The 16,330-nt window shown below is 34.5% G+C and overlaps 1 long non-coding RNA gene across 1 annotated transcript; it reads right to left on the reverse strand.

Moving 5' to 3' along the window:
* Positions 1-1,773: 1,773 nt before the first annotated feature.
* LOC127157939 (uncharacterized) lies at positions 1,774-15,880 on the reverse strand. The gene is made up of 4 exons (XR_007826029.1): positions 15,607-15,880; positions 7,431-7,486; positions 2,620-2,675; positions 1,774-2,308 (listed from the first exon to the last, which is right to left on the reverse strand). It is a non-coding gene; the product is annotated as an uncharacterized LOC127157939 (long non-coding RNA).
* Positions 15,881-16,330: the final 450 nt, after the last annotated feature.

Here is a 16,330-nt window from a genome sequence, read left to right on the forward strand (position 1 = left end):
CACCAGTTAATCAACAGACATTTTGGTAGTTTTTTTTTTTTTTTTTTTTTTTTTTTTTTTTTTTAGCAAAATAAACCCTTATAAATAAGACTTTTGTAAAGCAGATATTCATGTGACCCTGCGACAGGAGGTTTTCCAGATGAAGGCCAAAGTGATGACCCTTGGACATTCCAATTCTGTGACTTCTCAAATATTGCAGGTTTACAATGACACTAATTCATTCAAGTCACACAAAAAGGCTAGTTGTCCACGTAAGACAAAATCAAGACAGGATACTGTGACTCTCAGTAGGGAATCGGTTCAACACTGCAGCTGGAACTGCTTGCGTCTGTCCCAGGCAGCGGTAGGGAAAGTTGCTTTTAAAAGTAACGCATTACAATATTGCCCTAAAAAAGTAAATATTTGTTGCTTAGTTACTCTTTATGGAAAGTAATGTGATGTTACTTTTGTGCTACTTTTTCCTCATCTGAGCTGAGCTTGCTTGCTTGTTTTTAATATTAGAAAAAAAAATATAATTCTGGCGTTTCATCAAAAGTGAAATTAATAAGCCTTAGGCATTCTGGATTAGTGAAAAAAGAAATAAATGTCATGTTTTTCATGTTTTGGCATTTTTGTTTATTAGTATGGTTTAATTAGATCGTCGAAGACTGGCAGCAAAAGACATTGGTTAATTACAATGTATATGGTTAAATACATTAAAGGATATTTGTGTTGATTAACATTTAATTATTGCCATTTTGCATTTCAGTCTTTTTATTAATTTTAAGGAATACTAAGGCCCCGTCCACACAAAGCTAGAGCTTTCCCCATCCAATCTTTCTTTCTCCTCATTCTTCTGTTGTCTCAAGAAACGCATGCGTACAAACGAAACCACTGAAACCGACTCAAAATGTAGTATACGTGACAGTCCAGTATGTGGCGCTGTAATTCTGCCACAAAAAACTATTAAACTGCTGTAATAACAACTGTGACCACGAGAGGGCGACATTGGACTGAACGACACGCTGAACTGTGTGGGTCTCTGTTTTGTCACTTTTAGGTTTGAGTTTGTAGGCGCAAGGTATGCCAGATGTTTCCGTTGTGGTTGTGTCCGGGTAGGAGTCAAGCAAAGCACTACAAGTGCTTTTACACTGGGAAATTTGACTGCATGTTACATTTTTGAAATGATTAATAGTACTGTTTTCAGTCATAATACAATGCACCGGTGTACTGGAAAGAATTTTAAGAAAATTATTGGGCTGTTGTTTCCATTGGCGTAACAAAAGAACCTGCACAGTGACATTTTAACGTGGATTTTCGCGCAGCAGAGGGGCAGACGAATTCCTTGATCATGTCTTGAATTTTTATGCTGTCCAAAATGTCTCTGTGAACATTAAGCATCATTGTATTAAGATTAATCTTGTTCGCATTCTGTATAGTTCAAGTCTGATACCGCGCGCCAGGGTCAGGTGTTCATGATGATGATGATGATGATGATGATGGGCTACTCCAGTGGTCGAATTGTGTCAAAGCTCTTGTGAAAGATAAAAGCTTATTTTACTGTCCTGGCAACACTGGCTTTTTTAGTTTCAGTTTCTCTTTAAAATGCTTTAAAGAAAAACGGAAGGTTACAATGTAGTCATAAATGCAATTGCATTGATTGTATTAGTGAATAATACGTTTTGTAGGTACTGTAAATAAACTATAGATAATGTGTGTAAATGCTACTGAATGAGCTGTGCAGACAATTTTTTTAATAAGCTGTTTGTAATGCACATACACAGAGACATCTGATCATTTTATGGATTTTATTCAAAATGGCATGTCTGTATCTCCAGGATGAAGATGCACTTGTCTCAATATGTTCAGTTCAGTTCAGTTTTTAGTCCAGTTGTGTTACAGTAAATGTTTCAAAGAAATGTAAAAACCAGATTCAGGAAAACAAAGAACCTTGAATGAAAAACAAAATGACAAATACTGAGAATAATTACAAAAACATAGCAGCTACAAAATTCTACAGCTCTAATTACAAACATCTTTCAAAGATGTTTGTATTAAAATCATGATATAAAGCAAACTGACATAAATAGAATGAGCAGAATATTACATTTACAACGGAAACTCGTATGACAGCATGAAATGAGTGACTTGGTGTGACACTATTTACACTTATTTCTGTTCTTTTCACAAAGCCTAATACTGACACAGTTCACCCAGCACTTTTTTTGTTCTCTGAGGAAGATTTATGGTCTGGTAAACCTAATAATGCATCCCACGTTATGAGTGATGGCGTCGTCAGGTGTTGGAGAGTTCAGAAGAGACTTGTGTTCTGTGCAAAAGAGACAAATAAATGAATCCTGCTGTTTCACTCACAGAAGTTTATATTCAAGAAAATATATGCTGGCAATACTGTACACTATATAGTAGTCAACATTTGACGTGGACCAAAAAAGTTCATCAAAGTTGTCCTAAGACAAGAACAGATATTCTTTTTGGTTTTAGAACAAATCTGATGAAAGGTTTTGATCCACTTCAAATGTTGACTGCTGTGTACTCTCAGAAATTCTCTGCCCAAACATTCTTACACTGAATTGATTATTTCAGGCATCCACACATTTATTTTCATGTTCACAATCTCACCTCATGTTGATTCTGATCATTCACACACTTCACGTCTCTGTCTGGATCAGGAGAGACTGTAAATAAAGAAACACACATCTGATCATCTTCACAGTTTAATTATGGATCAGTTGATACAGTTAAAATAAATGGGAAAATAACAATCAATAATGTGAATTTCATCAAATTAGAATTTTTTTTTTTTTTTTTTAAACTAACAGTAAATGCACAGCTATGCAGAATATGAGATTGTCATGAGCAGGAAATGAACCCCTGCACTAGTCGTATAACAGAAGCGTGCAAAGCAGGAAGCGTCTTTAGAAAAAGGTCTGTAAAAGAGTGCATACCAGTACACAGCCTTGCAGTACTAGTAATGGACTGATTTACATGTTTCATTTATTTGAGTTGTTTAAATATGTAAGGGAGATCACACAGTTGAAGCAGAGCTATGAACCGACTGTCCTAAACTCAGGGTTTTTTTTTTTTTTTTTTTTCCCCTCTCACAAAAATGTTACAGAATACAGAAAATCCTTCAGAAATTTAGCATTTTTGTATACCTCCATATCCCATCTGTGACTTAAATACCATTATTTCCAAAGAAATGTACAATAGTTCAGATAAAATACACATTTTAGTTGTGTTCCTAGGTCAAGGGTGCTCAATCCTGCTCCTGGAGATCTACCTTCTTGCAGAGTTCAGCTCCAACCCTGATCGAACACACCTGAACCAACTAATTAGGATCTGAAGGAGCACTTGATAATTACAGACAGGAGTGTTTGGTCAGGGTTGGAACGAAACTCTGCAGGAAGGTAGATCTCCAGGAGCAGGATTGAGCACCCCTGCCCTAGGTTTTCACTCAGTGAAATTTTATTTTATTTTATTTTATTTTTTTAATTAAGTTTGGTCCATTTGTCCCATTATTTAATAAATTGAGTCACAAAAATTAGCTTGAGGTTTGTGTCACCTTTAAAATGGAAAAAAATAGGTTTGTGTTACACCTTGTGTATTCTTGTGTAAAGAATGTAGCATTAATACTTTGACATTGAACTGAACCAGTGTTTATTTAGAAATCTTTTCAATCGTGCTATGGTTAAAAGTCAGTCCTGGATTTGAACACACATGGCAATGACAGGAAAACTGCTGTTTAAATTTCATTTATTCACTTAGGATTGTAGGCAAACCATAAAATTGTTACTGGACATTACCTGTTTCACATGAAAACAGCAGCCAAGTTTAACTTGGGTCAGAGGGTTAGAAAAACAATCCAAGCAAATGTCAATTAAGGCAAGAATATAATCACAGAAGTGGCACAATTACTGCAAAGACATTAAAAGACATTGCTTCACAGCACACATGTGCTTTACATACCATCTACTTAACGTGTTACTCATAATGTCAGTTGGTTTTGGTGATTTCCATGAACAGATATTAAGTTTGCATCTGCCCACATGCACTCAGTTGAGAATAACAGATGATTAGTCACTTTATGGTTTGTGTGACATGATGATTGTCATCTTCATATCAGATCTCATATCAGGGCTCATATGTATAAAACGTTTTAGAATTGCTCTTAAGAATAGTCTTAAATTTGGACTTAAGAGTAAAAAAAAATCTTAGTTACAAGTAGGAGTTATCTATGAGTAGGAGAGTTTGATGGAGAGGCTAAAAGCAACTTTTAGTAAAGTCTAAGACGGATTCTTAAGAGCTGACTTAGTTGTTGTGAATTAAGGACTACAATGATTTCAACACAAAGCCTCAGTGTCTGAATCAGCCAATAAGGAGTCTGCAAGGGTGAATGCACAGCAACATAACATCATTTATAAATCAAGACAAATCAAAATCAGTATCAGAGTCCGGCAAGACTCCGACTAGAGCTTGTCTTTTCCCCCTTCTCTCAAAACAGCTTACTGTTTCAGCTATTAAAATCGTTCAGTTTTATATGTAATGGCAATGTGATTATATTTCAATTTGTTTTTGTTTTTTTTAAGTTAATTTGGGAAAAAATGTTTGGAGCATTATTTTTCTTTTGTTAAATATAAGTTTTTGATTTTTAAAGTAACGACCAAGTTGGCCAGCGCAGCAGACAGATTGAGTTGATCATGATCATTTTAGCCTTCTCAAATGACATGCCTGAAATAAAATCAATGGATATGAAACAGTTTGAGCATATCACATTGTTAGTTTAAACGTCTGACCTATATAATGTTACATTACGCTACATTACATACTTTAAGTTAAAATGTTTAAAATCCTTTTTTTATTTAGCATTTTTGTATACCTCCATATCCCATCTGTGACTTAAATACCTTTATTTCAAAATAAATGTACAATAGTTTAGATAAAATACACATTTTAGTTGTCTCCCTGGGTTTTCAGTCAGTGAAATTAATTTTTCTTTTTTTTTTTTAAATGAAGTTTGGTCCATCATTTGTCCCATTATTTAAAAATAAGATCACAAAGAATAAGCTTGAGGTTCGTGTCACTTTTAAAATGAAAAAATTGGGTTTGTGTACTTAAGAAAAATACACCTTGTGTATTCTTTAAAATAAACACCTGTCTGAGGGGAAAATAAAAGAATTTGTTGACGTATTATTTTTAAACATGCTTTTTAAAAGACATGAGTTTTGGTAACATGACTGAGAAAAATCCATAATTCTTCCACTTTAAAATTCAGTAAAATAAAGTTACATGAGATTCACCAATACAGATTTTTGAATAGTTAAATGTGTATTACTAGATTCCATCTGGGAAAAAAGCTAGAAAATTATTCGTCACAAAATATTTCAGTTTTAATCCAGGAAGACAAGCCAGTGGATGAAGCCACACAAACAAATTGCAAACTTTGAGTGTTGTGCCGTGATGAAGGTTTAATCTCCACGCAATTCGCTACACAAAATGAAAGTTAAAAAACGAACTTTCCGAGCCACAGTGATATCACCGATGTATTTATATATTTATTTATTTTAAAGCTATCTCTGGCTATCGTCCATATACACACTGCCTGTTTCATACGTATAGTGTGAGCACGTAAATCATGAGTTTCGGCTTTACAGGCAGAACATTGCAAAACATTGACTCTTTGAATTAGAAGTGATCGGTTGTTGTGTACTCACAGTCTGGTCTTAAATTTTCGAAACTACTCCATCTGACAATCCGCCCAAGATTAATGTTCTCACTTGTTTGTGTCTTAACCTTTCTCTTCCTCATCTTCTTGTGTTTCCAATATTAAGAAAATTTGAAAAAAGTATAAAAATACAATAAATGTAAATCCCGTATGTCTTTGTAGAAAGATAACGGTGGAGTGAGTTTCGTTTGCTAATTCCGTGTTTCTTTATCTGACTCGCTTCTGCTGTTGGGTCCGCCCCTATCCGGAGGTTTGTTTAGTTGGTTGTGGGTTTTTTTTGTGTCATGAACGGATAGGAAGTTCACACCTGCCCACATCAAATTATCTCGTTCTGCATAGAATAACAACCCAAGTTACTCTCTGCAGAAGGGGATGGAGAGTTAGAGAGTGTTTGATTCGGGTGGTTCGAACGACCCACCCCATCCAGTCAAAGGTCCGGAAGGTTTTTTTAAATAAACAAGTGTTCTTTTAAATAACAACGCACTTTTAAAGCCATAAAAAGTATCAAATACCTTTAGTATAAGAAAAGTCTTTCAAGAGGTCTTAAATTTGGGGACGGAAAGACAAAAATGGCGTTATGGATTAAATGTGCTAGTCGTTTGAAGCGCCACACGGACCATTATCCGCTCGGATCACAGTTCAAACAGCAGAAACACTGGGCACAACGATAGTCAGAATCATTTAATATGGATTATTTTTACTGTAACACTGACTGCACTATGGTATTGCAGCACAATTGTGGGACATATCGAACTGTTATATTATTATGTATACATGTATTAAATCTATTAAAGGAGTATGAATGCACAGCAACTTAACATCATTTATAAATCAAGACAAATCAAATCAAAAGCTCAGGACTCCGACCAGAGGTCGTCTTTTCCCCTTATCTCAAAACTGTTTCAGCTATTAAAATCGTTCAGGTTTATATGTAATGGCAATGTGATTATATTTCAATTCGTTTTATTAGATAATTTAGAGAATGTTTGGAGCATTATTTTTCTTCTGTTAAATATAAGTTTTTGATTTTTAAAGTAATGACCAAGTTGGCCAGCGCGGCAGACAGATTGAGTTGATCATGATCATTTTAGCCTTCTCAAATGACATGCCTGAAATAAAATCAATAGATATGAAACAGTTTGAGCATATCACATAGTTGGTTTAAACATTTGACCTATATAATGTGCGCTGTTAGGCGTTTAAAAATGCTAGAGAAAGAGAAACTGAAAGTGTCCAGTTGCATTTGTGTTGTTTGACTGTATTCAGTTCAGTTCTGTCACAGTAAATGTTTCAAAGAAATGTAAAACACAGATTCAGGAAAACAAAGAACCTTGAATGAAAAACAAAATGACAAATACTGAGAATAATTACAAAAAATAGCAGGTACAAAATTCTACATCTTTTATTACAAACATCTTTCAAAGATGTTTGTTTCAAAAAAAAAAAAAGTTAATCAAAGTTGTTCTAAAACAAGAACAGGTATTCTTTTTGGTTTTAGAACAAATTTGATGAAAGGTTTTGATCCACTTCAAATGTTGACTACTATACACTGTACAGTATAGCCAGCATATTTCTTGAATATAAACTTGCTGATAAAAATGACTTGCTGGCTACTGTATACTCTCAAATTCTCTGCCCAAATATTCTTACATTGAATTGATTATTTCAGGCATCCACACATCATTTATTTTCATGTTCACAATCTCACCTCATGTTGATTCTGATCATTCACACACTTCACGTCTCTGTCTGGATCACGAGAGACTGTAAATAAAGAAACACACATCTGATCATCTTCACAGTTTAATTATGGATCAGTTGATACAGATCAAATAAACGGAAAATAACAAAACCAGCAGTGTGAATTTCATCAAAAATGAGATTGTTTTGGTGGCTGGTGTTTTTTTTTTTTTTTTTGTACTAACAGTAAATGCACTGCTATGCAGGATATGAGATTGTGTCTTATATGAGATTGGAGCAGGAAATAAACATGCTAGTCATAAAATGAAGGTGTACAAAGCAGGAAGCGTCTGATAATTGTAATGTCTCAATGGGGAATGCACACCAGTACACATCCTTTCAGTATTAGTAATGGACTGAATTACAGGTTTTCAGGAGATCTCATAGTTGAAGCAGAGCAATGAACCGACTGTGCTAAACTCAGTGTTGTTTCCCTCACTGCACCTGCACAAAAACAAAACTTTAACCATTTAATCTGTAATGCAGCCACAAAAAAAAAAAAAAAAAGAGCTAGATCTTTTTAGATTTTTTACTCACTATAATTTGCTGAGTACCCTCATAATATTAGTATGTACTCCATGTGGCTATATTTTATGCTAATTTTGTTCATTTTATTATAATTGTATTTTCTTTTTCCTCAATGTTTTGGCCTTTTATCCACACTAGGACAATGTTTTTGCTCAGAGAAAACTTATAGTTGTTCCAGCACTGTTGTTTTATATTATGACAGAAATTTACTTGCAATTTTTCTGTCATTATGGCAATTACGTATTAGACCCACATGGGGTTATTTAAGTTTATTTTTAATATCACTTTTAATTTAATTTTATATTTATTGTTTTTCATTATTTATATCTTATCTCATGACCATAAACATAACCCTAACAAAAACCGCTGCAGACCACTAGATTGAAATAGAAACATGATTTGGAGCCTCAGACACTTTGATCTTCTGAGACGGACAATACAAACACAGTGTATTAAGATCCAGACATTTGTTTCTACATCTCACTGAGAGAAGATGTGAGGAAAGTCACTCTCCACCTATTCCTTCCTTCCACTTCCTCTCACTCATCTCACTTAGACTGGTCAATAGCATAATATAATGTTCTACATGAATACAAGTGATATCCATAGTCATGTTTGGTATCATTTGTCTGTGACTGTGTGTCTGGTACAATGGTCTCATTCTCACAAGAAGTAAACTAAAAGGTAAACAGATCCTAAGAGTTCAGAGATATTTTACACACTATTTCCCAGTGTCTTTCATGCAAATCACCATCTGTCCCCAAAAGGTGTAAATGATCAAGTCTAGGACAAATTGTTAGGTCAACTGAAAGTTGTTCAACCAACCTAAATAGGGTAAACCTAACCTCTGTTTACTGTAATATTACTCTAGCTAAGTGTACATGGGAGACCATGGCATGACCAAACCAAAGCTACAACAGGGAAGTAATGTTGGTCAGCTTATATCTATAGTAGTGGTCATGACCTCTGACTGAAGATAATGTTGCTTTAAGTGAATACAGATCCAAGGGGACTAAACAAAGGTACTTTTAGAATGAGGAAGCATAGGGGCTGCTGTCTAAAGCAGTGGTTTTCAAACTGGTCCTGTAAGCACCGCCAACACTGCACATTTTCTGTGTCTCCCCACCTGATTCAACTCATCAGCTCATTAGTAGAGACACCAAGACTTGAAATGGGTGTATCAGATATGAGAGACCTACAAAATGTGCGGTGTTCAGAGTGCTCACACGACTAGTTTGAAAACCACTAGTTTAAAGTATGTGATTTACCTCTAATAACCAAAGTAACATTGGTGGTTTCTCAGAGCTTCAAGCTATGACAGCACATTCAACATGAAACCCTTGTCTGAGCCGAGAAACTTCATATGATTTTGTCATCGTGTTCCGCGGTTAGGTCTGGAAAGTAGTTTTCGAGTACAATAAGTAAATTATGGAAGTGGAAATTTTTTTTTCAAATTAGTTGTGTTTCTCGTTTCTTGTGTCACAGTAAAGATCAATCTACAGGTTATTTAGTGCTGTAACACATCCTGAAGTTTGAATTTTCTGAGTTTTTCTGTAGAAGTTAATTAAGAAGGGTTTAAATGTCAGGAGTTTCTGTTGGGACGAAAGTAACACTTGTTACTTTTGTCTCCTTCCAGTGAAGTGTTTCTTTTGTCCCGCAGCATGCTAATGTGGTGACTTTCTGTGTCTTGCATCATTTATATAACATGTTTAGATCGTATTATATCAAAAGGAATACGGTCAGGTCCATAAATATTGGGACATCGACACAATTCTAACATTTTTGCCTCTATACACCACCACAATGGATTTGAAATGAAACGAACAAGCTGTGCTTTAACTGCAGACTGTCAGCTTTAATTTGAGGGTATTTACATCCAAATCAGGTGAACGGTGTAGGAATTACAACAGTTTGCATATGTGCCTCCCACTTGTTAAGGGCCCAAAAGTAATGGGACAGAATAATAATCATAAATCAAACTTTCACTTTTTTAATACTTGGTTAAAAATCCTTTGCAGTCAATTACAGCCTGAAGTCTGGAACACATAGACATCACCAGATGCTGGGTTTCATCCCTGGTGATGCTCTGCCAGGCCTCTACTGCAACTGTCTTCAGTTCCTGCTTGTTCTTGGGGCATTTTCCCTTCAGTTTTGTCTTCAGCAAGTGAAATGCATGCTCAATTGGATTCAGGTCAGGTGACTGACTTGGCCACTGCATAACATTCCACTTCTTTCCCTTAAAAAAACTCTTTGGTTGCTTTTGCAGTATGCTTTGGATCATTGTCCATCTGCACTGTGAAGTGCCGTCCAATGAGTTCTGAAGCATTTGGCTGAATATGAGCAGATAATATTGCCCGAAACACTTCAAAATTCATCCTGCTGCTTTTGTCAGCAGTCACATCATCAATAAATACAAGAGAACCAGTTCCATTGGCAGCCATACATGCCCACGCCATGACACTACCACCACCATGCTTCACTGATGAGGTGGTATGCTTAGGATCATGAGCAGTCCCTTTCCTTCTCCATACTCTTCTCTTCCCATCACTCTGGTACAAGTAGATCTTGGTCTCATCCGTCCATAGGATGTTGTTCCAGAACTGTGAAGGCTTTTTTAGATGTCGTTTGGCAAACTTTAATCTGGCCTTCCTGGTTTTGAGGCTCACCAATGGTTTACATCTTGTGGTGAACCCTCTGTATTCACTCTGGTGAAGTCTTCTCTTGATTGTTGACTTTGACACACATACACCTACCTCCTGGAGAGTGTTCTTGATCTGGCCAACAGTTGTGAAGGGTGTTTTCTTCACCAAGGAAATAATTATTTGGTCATCCACCACAGTTGTTCTCCGTGGTCTTCCGGGTCTTTTGGTGTTGCTGAGCTCACCGGTGCGTTCCTTGAAGGTTTACAGTGTAGGCTGCATTCTGTCTCTTCTGCATTGCAGTACATTTAATGTGTTTATATATATATATATATATATATATATATATATATATATATATATATATATATATATATATATATATATATATATATATATATATATATATATATATACTGTTTTTATATGTATGTGTGTGTATATAATTTATTTATTTATTTTTTTTTTTTTAATGTACAGTCTCTGTTGTTCCATTCAGTCTATTTCTAAAGGTGTAACTGAATAACTAAATAACTTTGTTTGTTTTAAAGGCTCTGATAATATTTCCTTTTAGCACTGATAATGATGGAAGTGATCGTAACTTTCTTTATCTAAATGTTCAGGTTAAATGTACTTTCATTAGTTCTAGAAAAAGACTTGTCTTCAAAGAATAAAAGGTTAAAGAATTACGGCAACAGCTGCTTTTTGTTCCGCTTATTGACTGGAAATAGCTGTCAATCAACATTTTCCACTCAGTTGAGAATAACAGATGATCAGAATCACTTGATTTGTGTGCCATGATGATTGTCATCATCTTCATATCAGATCTCTTGAACAGGTCTCTGAACTGAAGGCTTTTGATAATCTAGTTTCGCCACCTGGTGGTCAATTGCATGAAATTATGTTTTCAGTACATGGACACTTTAATGTATTTTTATTTTATTTTATTTTTTTATTTTATTTTATTTTCACCACTGTGATGTGCTTTATTTAATTTATATATAATTGGGCTTGAATCTCTGTGTTAGTTCTAATTAGTCTAAAGATGTTTGTTTGTTTTTTTTTGTTTTTTTGTTTTAAATTAATTTTCAGGTTGATCAAAATGTTACTTGACTTTATTGATGTTATTTAAATGACTGTGGGGGGAAACATTATCTGAAGTCTGATAGATTTGTGTGTGTGTGACCTGGTATTTATCATGTTATGGGAACCAAATGTCCCCACAAGGATAGTAATACTAGTAAATTTTGTGGGGACATTTTTTTTAGGTCCCCATGAGGAACCATGTCTTATAAATGATGCAGAATGAGTTTAGGTTTTTTTTTTTTTTTTTTTTGGAGAAAGTAAAAGTGCACAGTCTCCTGTGAGGGCTAGGTTTAGGTGTAGGGCGATAGAAAATACGGTTTGTACAGTATAAAACCAAGTGTTCATGATGTCATGCAAATTTATAGAGAAACGGCCTCAACTTTACAGTGATGGTAAATGTTTGGGAGTTTGATTATGAAAACTTCACAACTAAAATATAAAGTGTAAAGATGAACAACATTTGTATTATTTTTAAATGATTTGATCATTTTGTAGTTGTTCATTTGATCTGAGCGATGCATGTTCTGGTAATCAAAGGATGCATTTGTGTTTGGGATGGTAAATATTCTGCTTGTCTAATCAGTGTAGGCATGTTGTGATTGTGATATCAGCCTTAAAATATGTTATGAAAAGAGGATTTTGATTTCTGGAACTTTTACCAACTTGCCAACTCTTTGTTGTTTAATTGCACTGACAGTATAAAGATTCACGCAATTGTTGTTGCCATAAATTTGTTTTGTGTTTGTTGCAAAATATATGCTTTTTGCATATATATCAGATTTTTATTTTATGTAAAATGTAATTAATATAATTGTAGCCTGTAAATTTAGAGACCTATAACAGTTTCTGCACAGCAGAATGTGTTGATTTTCAGGTGATCTTGTCTCTTGCTAATGCAGGAATTTGATTAGAATAAAATACCTTTTTTTTTTTTTTTTTCCCCACACCACTGTAATGATTAGTCCACTGAAGGTGAGATGTGGATGAACCCAAGTGCAGCTTCATTTACAGTGAAGACAATTCAAAGTGCAAACATAATCCAAACAGTGACGAGACTTGATTTGACTTGAACAGATTCAACAAGAACAGACTTGGCATGGAACAGATACACACTTCAATACACAACAAGGAACAATGACTATAGGAGGGCTAATAGAAGTCACATGACAAGAACAAACCAATGAAAAAAAAGACACATAACTAATCCAACCAATGAGAACATGATACATTGAACAGAGGAGCCCAACAGGAAAACACGAGAGCAAGACTAGACAAGGAACAAGGCTAAACTTCTAAATAAAAGACGTGAAAACATGAACCTGAAACAAAACCCAAACCCCACGTTTTCATTTTTCATTTTCATATTAATTCTGAAAACTGCTCCAGAATGAAGAATCATAGGATTCTTTAGATTTATAGATTTTTATTTTAATTGTTGTTTATTTTAATTGTTGTTGTCTCTGTTTGTCTTTAAAACGGCTTTAAAGACAAACTGAAAGTTATAATGTAGTCATAAATCCAGATGCATTCGTGGTGTTTAATGTATTACATTTATATAATACATTTTGTAGGTACTGTAAGTAAACTAAAGATAATGTGTGTAAAAGGCTACTGAATGACAATATTTTAAAAAGTTTAAGTATTAAGTTAATAATTAAAAGTTTATTAAAAGTTAATAATAAATAATTTACATTGTTATAAAATATTTATATTTTGAATAAACACTGTACTTTTTAAACTTGTTATTCATGAATCCTGAAAAAAAAAATCAGAGGTTCCAAAAAATATTTGTCAGCACAACTGTTGATATTATCCAACATTGATCATTCTATTAATAAATCCGCATATGATGATTTCTGAAGGATCATGTGACACTTAAGACTGGAGTAACAGCTGATTTAAAAATTCAGCTTTTCATCACAGGAATAAATTCTATTTTAAAGTATGTTAAAATAAAAAAACATTATTTTATATTGTAAAAAGCAATATTACTGTTTTTTTTTTTCTATATTTGTAATCAAATAAATGCAGCCTTGATGAGCATAAGAGACTTCTTTAAAGACTATTACAAGTCTTACTGACCCCAAACTTTTGAACGGTTGTGTGTGTGTGTGTGTGTGTGTATATGTATATATATATATATATATATGTATGTATGTATATATTATATATATATATATATATATATATATATATATATATATATATATATATATACACACACATTTATCATCTACTGTATATCTTAACTAAAAAAATAATAATAAAAGACATCCATGGCTCAATAGGTGTCTAAATTTAATAAATATTCTAAATATATTCTCAACATTTTACAACAGTAGCCAGGTGGTGAAGACAAGAAAAAATAAACTAAATTACAATGTCACTCGCAATCGCCACCTGCACTCTCTGCTACCTGCACATCACACACAATCCACACAAATGGTGCGTGTTGCCAGTGTAGACAATAAGCTGTGTTGGTTAAAACTAATTTAATAGCATAATGTACAGGGTCCTGCAAGTCATCTGTAGAAGATAAAAACGAGACCCGCAAATCCGTGGCCACAGAACAGCAGAATATGAACACAATGCGCAAAGTCTCTCGTTTAGCTTTTTCCTCCCGTAGAAAACCATTAACACTTGATATGGCTTAATGTATTAAGATGCATTAAATGCGATTTAAACGATCAAATTTTTAATATAGTTTATTAATTTAGTGTACTTCTGTCAAGCATATGGCCATGAATGCACAAACTTTCACTTTCATACTTGTCCAGCATCCCTTAATTTGGCAAAACGGACTAAGAGGATAAAGACCAAATTCAATATAAACCTTACTGATGTCAAACGATAAACCAGCAGATATGAACACACCATAAGAAAGGCATTATGTGATATTAAAAGGACCAACTATGTATAGGCAAACAGACGTGAACGCAATGCGTTAATAGACGTTTTCCTCCCATAGAAAATCAATATAAACAAAAGACAATGATATAAAAGAGCTGTAGAGATTATTCTTTATGGGAAAACGCGAATGTACACGGTGTTGTGTTTATTCTGGGCTCATCTGCTTATGTGTAGTTGTTTTAATAATGAATAGGAGCAATTGAGTTTAGTCTTTATCATCTTAATCCGTTATGCCACATTATGCCACGTTTTGCGAAGGAAAACACTATATAGCCTACATATACATTATATTAATAAACTGTATATCGAATTTGATCTTTTAATTGCATCTTAATACATTGAGCCATATTAAGTGTTAATATACGGAAGGAAAACACTTAACGAGAGACTTCATAATCTCTCGTTCATATTCTGCTTCATATTCATATTCATTCATATTCTGTTCTATGGCCAAGGATTTGCGGGCCTTGTTTTTATCTCTTACAGATGACTCGCAGGACCCTGTATGTTTTGCTAAATTAGTTATAAATTAGATGTCTGCAGCCAGACCCTTCTCCCATTTCCTGCATTGACAAACATTACAAACTCAACTGAGTGACTCAATATTTACAGTGCAAATAGAGACCAAATCTTAAGCATGATACTATGAGCTATACACAACTACACAACCTATTATAGCCTACATACAAATAACAGCCTAGATATGTGATGTGCACTGTATTCTCTAAACGCGGTATTAAAATTGCGTTTGAATGCGCGTGCGAGTTTTACTTTAGGTTTCGTGTTAACGATCGCGTGAACAGGGATTTTGGAAAGTGGGGGACATGTCCCCCTGTCCACAGTGGAAATTACACCCCTGAACACAAGCGTCTGATTATCTTCATATACAGTTCATGTATGAGAAAAAATGACAGTTCAGTATTTGTCACATTCAGACACCAAAGAGATGAAAGCAAACATTGTTTTATCATAAATACTCACAGTTTGGTTTGTCACCATTCATGCTGCTCCATCTGACTCTCACCAACCGTTTCTCTCTTGATTCGCCACATTGTGTCTCATTCTCTCTTTCGGTCATCAACATATCCACACGCTTAAAACCTCTAGTGAATGTTTGTCTGTCCCATGTTTTTCAGCTGTGTAATATCATCATGCAGCAGTGACGCGCGCCTGTGCTCATCGTTTTTTTTCCGCATGCGTCATCTTTTCCGCACCTGCCCACAGTTTCCGTCTCTCATTTCGCTTCGTTCTTCTCTTTGGCCAAAACCTTTCCATTTGACTGGTTTTGTGTTCCAGGGTCATATATATATATATATACGGTGATGGTCCAAAAAAAACAACAAGCTTAAATTTTTTTTTTTTTTTCCCTTACCGCTGAAAATGAGATCACTTACTGTGAAATCCGTTTTCTCTCCGGTACATCACCAGTGTAAGCTTCATAGTGAAGGCGTCTGCATCACTCTTGTCAATGTAGTCTATAGATGCAAAAAAGTCTTTATTTCATCCTACGGTCTGCGGTCATTTTATAAAAAATGACTTTTTTTTTCGTATTTGACAATCACAGACCATAATAGACAATGGTGACAAACAGTGTTTTTCTTTCTTTTTCTCGGTTTCTTTTTTTTTTTTAATGGGGTGCATTTCTAAAGGCAGGTGTTACACCTGTACAATATATAGAAAAAGACAAAAACACATCTAAAAGAGA

The sequence above is a fragment of the Labeo rohita genome, unplaced genomic scaffold, assembly GCF_022985175.1.
Source record: "Labeo rohita strain BAU-BD-2019 unplaced genomic scaffold, IGBB_LRoh.1.0 scaffold_1269, whole genome shotgun sequence".
Classification (NCBI taxonomy): Eukaryota; Metazoa; Chordata; class Actinopteri; order Cypriniformes; family Cyprinidae; genus Labeo; species Labeo rohita.